General features: G+C 41.6%; 1 protein-coding gene across 9 annotated transcripts in view; it reads right to left on the bottom strand.

The window, feature by feature from the left end:
• The window catches only part of EPB41L4B (erythrocyte membrane protein band 4.1 like 4B), a 169,372-nt gene that overhangs the window by 136,370 nt on the left and 18,625 nt on the right, over positions 1–14,377 (bottom strand). The window contains exon 1 of one of the 9 annotated variants that reach the window (XM_084508191.1): positions 9,067–9,095. The exons of the other annotated variants lie outside the window; for them this stretch is intronic. The gene's annotated coding sequence lies outside the window, so the exon portion shown is untranslated. Of the gene's footprint in view, positions 1–9,066; positions 9,096–14,377 lie in introns of those variants that run through there. 9 annotated transcript variants of the gene reach the window in all.

Genomic DNA, 14,377 nt, shown 5'->3' on the forward strand with positions numbered 1-14,377 from the left:
TAAATATGTAATTGTAGGAATTTTCTGAAACACAAGATAATGGTAGACATCAAGCTCTAATTCAAACAATCTTCTCCGCTATTCTACTCTAAAGCACCTATTTAGTTGAGTATACATGCATGAAAAATGGGAACCTAACTACACAAAGCAAGCATTTTTAAAAAGATCCATTGCTGTAATACAGCCAGTTCCCACAATACATGGCATCAAAGAACAATTTTCAGGAAGGCACAGATCTAACCAACTTGTTGTTGAACACCTAAGTATTGACAGTGTTGTCTGTCATATTCCGAAGAGTCGCCAATTGTCTTCAAGACCCTGGAAGGGATACACAGATGAAGCAATGAGTTACAGCTTTTTTTTTTTTTTTTACACCTCAGGATGCTGACCACTAAAGCCTGGTAGAGCATCCCTCTGCAAGATAACTCCCATTCCACTTCTCTACTGGAGAGGTCATGCTACAGCTGATTCATTCTGGAGTGAGTGCTAAACATTGGAAAGATTTCTCAGGAAGCTGAGCATAGGAGGTCTAAAAAGTAACCACAGCAGAACAACTCTGTTAAAAGTGCTGTGGCTAAGTTCCCTATGTTGTTAAACCTTAGTATTAAGAACTAGATTAAATGCATCGTTTTCCCTTGCATAATGACACTGCTTCACCATGCATAAGATGAAAAAAGATTAAAGGGGCACACCAAAGACGCTACTCAAAATAGAAATCTCTGAAAAAAAAAAAAATATATATATATATATATCTCTACCAATGGTCCTGAATCTAGTTCAGCAAGACAAGAAGTGAGCATAGTGAAAAATACCACTGCATACTGTATGTAACAGTGATGTTTACATCATATTTAAGAGATGAGAATTTACACAACTGGCAAACATCTTCCTTACCTTTGAAGATATCAGCAGGTACGCTGTACTATTTACAAAGCTTCATAAGGAAGCTAGAACTGCCTGATATACAAGTAACACGGTGTAATGGAAGAGACTGCATATGATTTTTATCACGTGCTAAAATCTCTTTTTTTTTTTTTTTGTCTTAACAGTTATAGATAGCATCTTTACTTTCTGCACTTTGTAGTGGCTCTAACACCGATCTCATTTTCTTTTTCAGCATGTTGATACACTCATTAAATCTTACTTAGGTGCTTTCAGGTATTAGGGTTTACTAGCCTCCAACCTAATTTTGTTCATGTTGTGATATTGATGAAAATACTCCTTTTGTATTAAACATGACAGGCAGATCAACTACCTGGCAAAGAAAACATACAATGCCAGGAGTACACATCTGACATCTCATACACTATTGATCCAGAAACTGAAGAATCAAAAAACCAGACTGCTGTGAAGTAGAAGAAAGGCTTCACCAGCAAGCATTGAAAGCTGCAAACTACACAAAACATTTAAGAGTCAAAAGAAGACAGCAAAGAAATTGAGGAAGAGGAACCATGCTGGGAGGGTAAATTTTGACATTAGATAATTGGGGAATGAAGCTTGGGGAAGAGCCAGTATGAAGAATGACAGGAAACCCGACTGTTGTCTTCTACAAATGTGGGAACCACAGAGGTTGCTAGTATTATTACTAACACAGACCTTTCTCCATTAGATGGTATATATGCTTTGCTGAGCCTTACAAAATCTGTTTAAGGTCATGAATTCATCTTGCTGCCTGATCCTGTGGTGCCCATCCCTTAACAGTGCCTAGCTGGGCATTAGTAATGTGTTCTAGATGCTCATCATCCAGGCCTTGCACAGCTGTAAAACTTGAGAGGAGGCATTCCATCTAACTTTTGCCTAAACACAGCTATTGTAGGTTCAAACTACTTCAGAACTTCTTTAATTACAATAAATAAATAAATAAATAAATAAATAAATAAAAATTAAAGCTAAACCTGGAGGACCCAGACTGAAAAAGTATGTCATTAAAAAATAAAGCAGACAAGCTATTTATGGAAAAAATTATTTAAACTGTTTTTTTTTCCCCCCCAAAACCAAACAGAACTCTTGCACGTATAAATAACCATGCTGGAGAACAGATTGTAAGACAAGTATCAAGGTACAGTAGGGAAATCTGTTGGGCAATCAGCTGGCAGAAGGCCCTGAGTCAACAGCCCATACCCAAAGGACTGCCCGAGCAATACGCTGCCCAGGCAAACAGCTCCAGAAAATTGTGTAACAAACTCCAAAGGGCCAGTGCCTCAAATGTAGGGAAAGAAAGCAGAGCTCTCACGCAACACACCGCCCCTACTACGGCTTTTTAACACTACGGCTTTTTAACACAAACTCAAAAGCAACTCACTCGCGTATTGTGCTTCAGGTTTCCAACGCATGCCTACTACAGAAAAGTTATTCTAAAATTACTATCAGTGCCAGACAAAAATAGCAGCTATGGAGCTACGGCATACTACTCCTGAAAGATAGTAATTAAGCAGCAACTGAGATGACGGTAAAGAGATAATCAGTAGTATACTAATCAGTATAAAGGATTAGTTAATATTAAACATATTGAGCAGACATTTGGACTGCACTGCTGCAGCGAGCCATTTTTAATCTGCAAAAACTAAAATCTGTCTTCTGCTGTGAATACACAGTCTTTATTAGCTCTTGAAGCCACAGCTAGGGATTACTAAACATACCCTAAGAATTCACAAGCTCTCTGCTGCTTTTAAACTTTCTTGCTGCCTGTTATGCTGATCTTGAACTTTATGTGAGAGAACTGCTGATTTAGTGCCATACGAGGAGTTTAAGGAGAAACTGCTTCTGAGGAATTCCCAGCTTCCAAAGGAGCGAGACGTGTGCCTGGCTGTGCATGTGGAGAAACCCATGCACTCTTAACATCCTGCTTTCTCAGTCTTTTTCAGTTAGAAGTCTGATTTGAAGGAATAGTGTAAGAGCACTAAGGATTCCCAAACCGAACTCAAGAACTCCTTGACTTGGAGGATGTTTCTCAACATTACAGGCAAGATTTTCAAGAAACTAAAAAAAAAAAAAAAAGGGCATGTAATAGAACCGTGTTTAGCCTCCAGTCAATAGGAAGAAAAGCCAGACTGCAACCCTGAGACCAGAAAGATTACTGTGCTCCCTTAAGGCAAAGCCCAGAAGACGGCTGATGCCAATGCTCAACAAAGCATTCTTGCTCAAAGGGACACAGATTATGTGTGTGTGGTTTTTTTCCCCCCCTCACCTCTCTCCTTATGCACTAGAGATGCATTGAATATCTGCAAAGCATGTTAGAAGTATCTCCATTGAATTCATATAGGTTACACATCCATACATACACACTCACAAATGAGACAAAGGAAAACCAAACCAAAACATAAAAGTTACCAGAAGACAAATGGCTCCATGATATCCTCTGTCTTGCTGGCTCAGGGTAAGGACAGATAGTACAGCCAGCTCCTGAAAGCCTCCAAAGGTAGGGATTTCACGGTTTCTCTAAGTAACCTGCCCTAATGCTACACTGTTTTCCCTGTGGAGATGTTTATGGTTTTTTTTTGTGTGACATCCAGTGTGAACTTCTTAAACTGAAAACGGTTTTGTCTTGTTACATCATCTGCCGCTACCAATACACGCTTGAACTTCCCTTTTCTACTAGCTTACCTATAGAATCACAGAATCATCTAGATTGAAACAGCCCTTCAACACCATGTCCTGATCATCAGCTGAACCTACTAAGTCCCATCACTAAACCATGAGCTGCATCCACGCGTCACTTACATACCCTCCAGGAGTGGAGACTCCACCACTTCCCTGGGCATCCTGTTCCGATGCTTGACCAAATTCTCTGACGAAATTCTTCCTGAAGTCCTCTTCCTGAAACCTCCCCTGGTGCAACTCGTGGCCGTTTCCTTGATTCTTATCACTTGTTGAAAGTTGTGCTGAGGAAAAGGATCTGGTATTGGTAGATACTAAGCTGAAGATGATCCAGTAGTGTGTCCAGGTGGCCAAAAAGGCCAATGGCATCCTGGCTTGTATCAGGAATAATGTAGCCAGCAGGACCAGGGAGATGACTGTCCTCTCACTACAAGACAGACATGGAGGCCCTGGTGCATGTCCATAGAAAAGCTACAAAGCTGGTGAAGGGTCTGGAACAAGTCTTGCGAGGGAACTGGGGCTGTTTGGTCTGGAGAAGAGGATGCTCAGGGGAGACCTTATTGCTCTCTACAGCTACCCGAAAGGAAGTTGTGGGGAGCTGGGGGTTGGCCTCTTCTCACAGGTAACTAGTGATAGGACTAGAGGGAATGGGCTCAAGTTGTGCCAGGGGAGGTTTAGGTTAGAAATTTGGAGACATTTCTTCTCAGAAAGAGCAGTCAGGCATTGGAATGGGTTGCCCAGAGAGGTGGTGGAGTCAGATTTATATCTGACTTCAAAAATCAAAAAGTTACATTTTCTCTAAGTCCCTTCTTGATTACCCTCCCAGTGATTCTAGTGCATCAACTTAAGTAAGCTGAAGTCCACAGTCCTGATTTTGCTGCTTTGCTTCCCAGCCTTCTCCAAATCCTGAGCTCAGACATCTCAGGATCATGTCAACTCAGGATCTACTAAGTTTCTCCCTTCTTCGTGGTCAAATAGATCAAACAAGACAAATTCCTAGCAACCTAGTAACACTCTATTTGACATCTACACCTTCTACAAGCCTCCAACACCGCCCGCCCAAACAAGATTCATGGCCCTCCAAACAAGATGTCTACATAGCTGAAAGCCTCTGTGAAGAGGATGGGGAGAAGACCTCTAGTTGCTTGCAGAAAGCAGTAACCACAACTTCCTCCTCATCAAGCAATCTGTAAAAACCCCTACACAACCTCACTACTGGCCAAATACACACACACGCTCTAAACCAAACCTCTGACAAAATTAGGTACCACATTCTGTTCCAAAAAAAGTCCTGGATGATTTATTTATTTATTCTCAGTTTACCTTAGAGGGGCATCCATTTGTCTAGGAAATAGGTTGAGGATATGTGGTGGTTTTACCGTGCTGGGCAGCTAAACCCCACAACCGCTCTCTCACTCCCCCTCCTTTAGATAAGGAGGGGGAGAAGTAAAGCAAAGAACAACTCACGGGTTGAGATAAGGATAATTTAATTAAAGGGAAATAATTATAATAATTAAATAAAGACTACCATGAACTAAACAATTCAACTAAGGGGAAATAAAAGGGAAAGGGGAAAAAGGGAGGAAAACAAACAAACAAAATAAATGAAAGCTATATGGAAGTGCAGAGGAAAGAAATTACTCTCTACTTCCCACAAATGAGCGATGATTGACCACGTCCTTGAAGCAAGGCCTCAACGCACGCAGCCGGTGTTCGAGAGGAGGACCGACATCTTCTCAACGAGAGCCCACCCCTCCCCTCTTCTTCCTGTTTCCACCTTTTATTGCTGAGTGTGACACCACATGGTATGGAATATCCCTTTGATTGGTTTAGGTCAGCTGCCCTAGTGATGCTTCTCTCCTCACTTTTTTGCCCACCCCCTAGGAGGGTTAGAGAAAGGCCCAATGCTGTGCCACTGCTGCTCAGCAGTAGACACAACACTGGTGTGATAACACTGCTGTTCCAGCTACAAGTACAGAGTACGGCACTGAATGGGCTGCTGCTGGGAAAGTTAACATTCCAGCCAGACCCAGTACAGGATAACTGCATTTACAATGTTTATGGATATACTATTGCTTCCAGCCTATTACTTAAATAAAACGCCAAAACTCTTTAGTGCTATTTTCTCCAGCTCCTGGCACTTACCAGAATAGGACTATAGGAGGGGGCTGCCCTCTCTTCATAATTAGAATGTATTATTTCTAATAATTCTTAGTATTTTGGGGGTCACCGGAAAATATTTGGCTTCTCCTCCTAGAAGAAAGTATGTAATAGATGATACCCCTATGGACAATAACATTTCATGTATTTCCACTGGAAAGATTGCCTTCAAGGCTTCCACAGGGATTGAAGTCTCCCAGTGAGAATCCAAATGGTCACAGTGCAGAATATATAACATCTATCTTAATCCTTCCCTCAGTTATCTTATCTCAATAGTTGTTCTTTCTTTTCCAGCACACCAATTGATCCAAAGGTTGAAAGAAAAGCTACAGGTGAAGTATAGTTCAATATTAATAAGTTCAAAACAAACTTCCCTAAATACTCTTATAAGCAAGCTAAAGAATTATGATCTAAATATAGAACAACGTGGGGGCTCATCTGGTTGCAAAATTGCCCTCAGAAGACAGCAGTCATCAGCAACTCCCCATCGAGCTGCTAAATAACCATCAGAAGGGCATTTTAAGTTATTTCCTGGACCTGACTCTTTCCAAGAGATTAATTAGTGGTTTGGATGACAGAATGGGTACAGTTTAAACATTTATAGATGGCCTCCAGATAGCTCCTATTTCAAATGACTTTGGAAAACATGTCCAAAATAAAACATTCTGAACCGACAATTAAAAGCTAGCATCACTGACTTCTTAATATAAAGCAAGTATCAACCAAAAGAGCCTTAAACAAATATAGCATACGATGCAATAAAAAGAAACACTGACTACAAAACACTATACAAGGGAGATAAATCAATGAAGCACTATGGTAGAGGAGAATGGGGTGCTCACCCTCCATTGAAAACTGCACACAGCCAATACCAGATTGCTGCCAACAGAAGCAAGTCCCATTTCTAGGAGGAGTCTTATCCTAGACATTTAGTGAGGTCTGGAAAGCAATTACTGTTTCTTGGTGCTAATAACACATCACAGTTGGAATTCAATACCCAGTTTGGAGCACCATGCTTTAAACTACTGACAGATAAAGACAAAGTATCCAAGAGAGAGCAAGGATAATGGCTTTAGCAAATAAGGATTATAAGGCTTATAAGGAACAGTAAAAGGGTTGTTTGGATGCTTGTCTCAAAAATGCAAACAGAAAAAAGCCCCAAATCTCATCCTGCCCACCACCTAAGAACTTACAGCCCAATCACAAGAGTCTAAACACAGTCTTTCAATATACAAAAGTGTGTTATGAAGAGGACAGCAATCTGATGTTCTGGATGGAACGAGAAGGTTTAAATTTACAGCTGAGATTAATTGGATTAGAAGAAAACTTTAATAGACAGAACAGTAACACAAAGGGACAAGACACCGAAGGATGTTATGGGATTCCTTGCCTTTGATGATCTGTAAGAACAAGACTGACAAGAGGTCCAAAGAGACTTGACTCAGCCCTAGTATCACAGACAAACACACACCAGCACTTGCATTTCTGTGGTACAAAATGCCTTTGCAGTTCCAAGTCCCAGGTATTCTCAGGAGCTTGGCTATTCTTTAATTTAACACATGCTCACGTCAGGAACAGAATCAGAGTAGATGAGCTTGGAAGGACCTCTGGAGGTGATCTGGACCAATCCCCCTACTCAAGCAGCAATACCTAGTGTAGGCGGCCCAGGACCATGCCAGACAGCTTTTGAGCATCTCTGAGCATGGAGACTCCATCACCTTTCTAAGCAACTTGTTTCAATGCTCTGTCACCCTCACATAAAAAAAAACCACCCACAACCAGCCTTTTCCTTATGTTCAGACAGAACCTTTGTGTTTCTGTATGTGCCTGTTATCTCTTGTCCTGGGACTGGGCAGCAGTGAAACAAACCTTCTTTATACCCATCCTCTAGGTATTTGTACATGCTGATGAGGCATCACCAAACCTTGTCTTCTCTAGGCTAAGCAGTTCCAGCTCGCTCAGCCTTTCCTCGTAAGAGAGATGCTGCAGTCCCTTAATCAGCTTTGGGGTCTTTTGCTGGAGTCTCCCAAGTAGTTCCAGGTCTCTCTTGTACTGGGGAGCCCAGAAGTGGACACAGCATTTGAGCTGCAGCCTCACCAGTGTGTTGTAGAAGGCAAGGATCACCTCCGTTGACCTGCCGGCAATGTTTTGCCTAACGCAGCCAAGAACACCAGTAAGCCTTCTTAGCAGCAAGGACACGCTGCTGACTCATGTTCAACTTGGTGCCCACCAGCATCCCCAGGGCCTTTTCTGCAAGGCTGCCTTCCAGCTGGGCGGCCTCCAGCATGTCCTGGCACATGGGGTCATTACTCCTCAGGTGCAGGGAACAGGAGGTGACAGGAACAAAAAAGGTGAGACTTCTTACCAAATAACTAAGAATGAGCCAGTCTGTGACTCCTGACAAAAATAAAAGATTTAGCGTTTACTAGATCCTGTCTCGCTACTAATGCTGTAAGGAGAATTTGAGAGAAGGGTATGTACTCCCAGGCATTTGTGCAAGAGTTGAATTTGCACAAAATGCAAAGAAGGTCCTGAGAGTTCAAGCCCCTGAAGTGTCATCCACACGTACATGAGCATGAACAATGCCACACGGTATTTGGGCACCTTGTCAATTGAACAGGAAGAAGTCTGAAACACTCTTCTCTTCTTGCTTATTCCTCTTCTTAATTTCCATTGCACAACTTTTATTTTGTCATCATTTTTAGTAGCTCAACTTTACAGTAAATAGTAGAACGTCTTTACAGGATTGACTTGAGCAATCTGTTTCCCTACTGTCTTATTTTCTACTTTGCCCTTTCAATATTCTCTTCTGTATATTTCACCTTCTACCAAATCTTTCTTCTGTTCTCCACATCATTTCAACAGCTCTCAATAGTGCTCTTCAGAGCTATGAACTAGTTATAGATCACATCTGTAATGCCTTGCTACAACTTACACTTCAAGATCTTGTCACGCCTGTTCTTCAAGGCGCACGCACACCTCCAAGCTAAATGAAATATATTTAAATCAAGTCTGAAATTACTACTTGATAAACAGCGCTGCGCTTGTACAGTGTCTCAGATGTGACTCATCTCTACCAGAGAGCTGATATACATGCATGCCAAGATCAAACACAACAAAACAAATGCTTTCAAGAGTAAAAAGAGAAACACACGCAGAGGTTGGTATTTACAAGGCAGAGCAAAGGAGCATGTGCCCAACCGAAATTAAATGACATTTGGGCACACACCGCCTCCCTCCAAGCAACATAACCTTCAGCTATACTTCAGGTTCAAATAGGTGGATAAATAAATCACGGTAACAACTTACAGAAATAACTCAACGCTGGGAGGCAGACTTCAGATTTTAAAGCCTAGATTTCACTCTGGCTTCAGTCCCTCCTTCTTCCAACTTGTTAAACAGCTGTCTGCAACGCGTGGGGATGTAAACAACGTGCAGCACAGGCAGAGGTCTGTACTGCTTGCAATTAAGCCTGCACGGAGTCCAAATAACATCAGTGGGAACACAGGTTATAAAATGCTCTGTTTGCTCCCAATATCACCCCTTGTAACAGCGGTCTTTATTCCGGGTCACTGAGCATGTCTATCTGCTTCCAAGCACGGAAGCAAGTTCTCAGTTATCACCCCACTGTTTCAACACCCAAAACTCAGATGAAGAAAATCAGGTTTGCAATGATTCTTTCTACATTAGTTTTTCCTGTGTACTACTCTCTGCTCAGAGCAAGCTATGACTGGCATGAGTCTGCTTTACCCCAGATTATTTAATAGCACTGAGTTCATACCTCTTCCAACATACAAGGAATGTTTCTTGACAACACAGGTCAGATAATGCTGGAACATGGGTTCAGCTTCCACCTGACACAGCCCTGCTTTATTACAGGCAGCCAGGTTGGCTTCTCCGTGCTCAAAATGCTCTAAGTTTACTAAACTGGTAATCTATTATTTGGGATTTCAGCACCTTTATCGTCAGCAAAGTATTCCATACCCTTCTGTTTATTTGGGGGAGAAAAGACATTTAACTCTGCTAGGTATGTCGTCTTTTCTATGGCTCTTTAATTACCTCAATGATTACCTCATAAGTGAAAGTCAAAAAATGTTATTCAACTGCCTTTCAACCACATGCTATCAGCTTTCAGGAAAAGATTCACTGTGTTCACAAAACAGACCAACACGTTTATATTTCCATGGAAGGTAAAAAATAAGTGTCCTTTATTCCAGGAGTGGAACTTCTTAATATCTTTGGGTAAGCCAAGAAATTCACCAAAATTAGGTTTCTTCAAAATTACATTAAAAACAAACAAAACCCTGCTGACATGTAACGTCATTTAGGCGCAGAAAAGAGAACGACCAGGACTCAAAGCAGATGTCAGCAGTAAGAGCCACAGCGTGAATGTCTGCCTTGAAATCGCACACGCGCGCACGCACACTGACACACGCGTGAGCGCACAAGAACAAACAACATTCCAGTCTCGTTCAAGCTGAAATTAAGATTCCATACCTAAGGGTTAGTATGAAAGCATGCATTAATTCAGCCTTTTTTTTTTTTCTTTTTTTTTTTTTTTTTTTTGAGGGGGAGGGAAAGACAACTATTTAAGCAGCTAGTCCAAGGAAACAGAATAATTAATATTCCGTTAGGGAGATCCCTCTTTTCATTCATCTACTGAACAAGTCATATATACTTGTGTTACGTAACAGGACTGAGGAATGCGCTCTAAAAAAATGCAAACTTTTTTTTTGGAAGGTTTCAGCAAAATTGTATTTATATGGATGGAGACAGAAGTGTTTGTACTACCTCCTTTAGAGTAGATCGTAAGGAGCACACAGAAAGCACACTGTCACAGTTCGACAGAAGTAGAACACCACCAGAAATCTTCAGCTTAGCCTGAAAAATAGCAAGACCTACCCTCTAAGTACATACATAGCTTCTAAAACCACATCTCATTACCACAGGCAAGCCTAGTACCTGTGCAAATTATTTTTTTTTTTTTCCTCAAAGGCACCATCTATGATGACCAGAGAAAGTGACAACCATACGAGGTTATAAACTGATAAATTATTTTATGTGAACAGTGCTGTGACTTTTTTCGTTCTCCATGACTGTGTGCATACATGAGCATTTAGCCACGAAATAAAACCAAGTCCACATCGCAACTGGCATAAAAATCATTACATGCCTCTTATGCTCTGGATAGAAAACTGTTATGAAATGCACTATGATGTGAAAAGGTGGATAGCAAACTGTTTTGGATATAGGGTTAGAATTGCAAAGTTTACCTAGCAGTTTCTATGTCTCCCAGAAGGCAGGCAGACAGAAGACAAGGGAATGCAAACCTCATTCTGGTTTCAGCGCTCTCTCTGTTCTGAATCTGCACTCACCTCAGCTTGCATCACATGCTCCCCCACTTTTGGGAAGAGCAGAATATAGTGCCACTTTGTATGCAAGGAAAAACCACCCCACCATTACCTGTCTTCAGTAACTGGCTTTCCACAGAGAAATCACATCTCTCTGGATTCCACTTCTCCCAGGCAAGCACCTCACACTTGTCATACAGCATCTAACTGGCATTGCCCATGGAGAGTGCTCACCTGTGCAGAGCACATACCCCGGAGCTTCTCAGTCACCCCAGATGTGTGATATGGCACATGAAGTTAGCTTAGTCTCTGCTGTCTTACTTTCCTTGCTAATGCCTCATCTCAGTGTCAACTGTGCTGAAAAAACGGGGGCAGAAGAGGAACGCAAGCCAAGTAAAACTCACACAGTCCGAATAACCACGGGTTGTGTAAGATCTGTTCCCTTCCATTCTGCCTACTCCCATCCCACTTGTGGCAACAAATAGTAAATCCTAAAAGATGCAATATAAGAATATGTTGGGTCTTAGCTACCTTTAGCCACCTAAATATGAGCAAAAGAACTGGGCTCCCAAATTTGAGCAACTGCTAAATTCCTTCGAGGAAAGAAACACCCAGCACGAACCAACTGCCCTGCAGATATCCAGTGTGCTTTTTGCACTTTTTTTTTTTTTTTTTTTTTTAATTTTAAATGCAGACAGAAGCTGCCAGGCCTTCTTTTTGAAATGGAAGAGATCACCTCTATTAGCAGTCTCCTCAAACAAACGAGGAACAAAGTCCTCATTTGCTCAATGCCTTTTCCTACCAACAAAACGAATGGAGCTAAATATACCCCAGGCCTAGAAGTGACTCAGGGAAGAACAGGAGTATGACCAGCACTCTTGTCTAACTGAACCCAAACCAGCATGCTAAGCAACTGGAGAGGGAAGGAAAAGGAGGCAGAAGGATCACAACATCTCCTTAAGCCAATCAGCTAAAGGAGACAGGCACAGAGAAGACGGAGAAAGTCAGAAGGTTAACACCTGTTTTAGAGCACAAAGCGTGATATTTCCTGTGCAGTGAAACAGATCTACACCAAACCTGAACTACGGAAGAGAAATTTGTTATGGGTAGTTGAATATCATCCGCCAAGACAGTCCACCAGACCCTTTGTTTGCTCTGTGCAGGTGAAAGGCCTATTGAAATATTGTTTGCACTGCCTGCTTGCCTCCTGACAAGGGTGGAGCACTAGAATAAGCAGGTCCCAGCTTGTTGGCACCACAATCAGCTCAGAAATACTGATCTCGCTCTGGTTCTGTCTGGAAATTTTAGTCGTGTCTTCCTGAGTTTCAAGCACAGCGCTGTGAAGTCGTGCTGCTCTCGGGGACCAGCACTGAAATAGGATCTGAAATGTGGTTTCAAGGCGGGGAATGAGGCAGTGTCAGGCTACGCACATGATGCTGCTGGGTGAAAAGAATATGATCTCAGTATTTCCAAAGTGTGTATCATCAAAAATGGACCCAAGAAGGTAAAAATACCCACGACGAACTACTACAATTCACCAACATTAGCAATGACACACTTTCGCAATCAGCCTCTATTTAAAAAGCAGTCTAAATCGCACTCATTAGTATCAAGATTGATAGCATGCAACCAGATCAACTTGTTTAGATTCCTTAACTAAGGGACCACATCACAACCTTTCCACGCGTGCCTTTTTCCCTGTCTCCCACCTCCTCACCCCATACCTCTGGGAAAACAAAATCAAACCATCGTGCAGCAGTTAAACACTCTCCCAGGGTCACAACTATCTATCCGAAGCTTTCAGTAGGAATGAACACTGGCCTTATAGGCATTTCTAAGGCCCATTTATGCTACAGCTGGATTGCTTCTTTCCTAGTTCACTTGCTCCCAATAGAGGCTTCATTCTCAATTCAAATGAAGAATTTCTCCAGCAACCACACACACAGGGCTTCCTCGAGCCCAGCATCCTTAGGTTTAACAGCACCTTTTAAATGGGCTATGTTTTAATTACTATATAACAATATATATATCACTTTGGAAGACCTGCGCAAAGTAAACAAGCATTTGAATTGAATACATAAGTAATGCAGCCAAGAAGGATGTTTTAGTGATTGAATAGAATTGGTAATGCTGATTCATTTCATCTTTGATACATTTTCCTGGTGAAAACCTTGTAACAACATGAACTAAAAGAACATAATCTCTTAAACATCAGGAATAAAACAAACTCCGTTGACCTCAATCTGTTCCCATCAACTTACTTTATCTGAAAATTGGCACTCATGCTAAAAGGACAACATAAATAACAGCATTTAATGCTTGGTGTTTTCCGGATAAGCTACTACTACTTTTCAAAATCACTCTGGGAGAATTGTATTTGTTAAAGTAATCATCTTATGCAGATAACGCACCCTACCAAATACTTCTCTTCTTGCTCACTTTGGGCAGCCAGAATTCTTCATCAGTCATCTGTTTATTAACAAAATAACAGCGTAATCCATTTCTTTTTAAAATGCAAAGTCCAGGCAGGTGCTTGTGAAAAACCTTTGTTACTAGATCTCACACTTACCATATGGGGCAGGGGGTACAAGGCAAAAATCAGGATTGAAACACATCACAGATGTCTATCTTGCAGCATTTGCTGTTAGCAAAGCGTAACATTCAGCGTGATTAGTTCGGAAGTGCGAGTCATGCTTCATTTTGTGACACTGGCAGCAGTACAGTGAGGTGATCATTGTCAGAGAGCTTGTGATCCAGAGCTGTTAAAGGTGTGCACATGCTGCAGCCAGCCAACAAAGTCACATTCTTATTGCCTTTGTCCTTCCCCTCATTTTAATGCTCTTTCGTTCATGTGACTTGTAAAATTAACACAAGGTTCCCAGCCTCTGCACCACACCTTCCACAGCAAAGGCTCTATTCTTGTTAGCTTCCAGAAGCCTCATGTCAACCGTGACTTAAAAACTAATGTTAAAATTTAAAAGAAAAAATAAAGCCTACATTACAAGTACAAGCATGACAGCTGAAGCCAGCTCACATAAAGAAAAGGTCCTCTGGCTGTCTATTGCAGAATCTCTGTACCAAAGGCAACCAGAAATTATCAGACTATTACTTGACCACAGGAGATGATTATCCTAGGAACAGCCACAATTTCCCCCCACACCCATCGAAGAAGCCTTTTCTTTTGGGAATGCATGTCTGCCTTGGACCACAAGCCTCCTTCTTCCACATCTCTCTTCAAACTAAGCAAGCTGCAAAACCAAAAAGCAACA

The sequence above is a fragment of the Aythya ferina genome (genome assembly GCF_964211825.1).
Source record: "Aythya ferina genome assembly, chromosome: 2".
Lineage (NCBI taxonomy): Eukaryota > Metazoa > Chordata > Aves > Anseriformes > Anatidae > Aythya > Aythya ferina.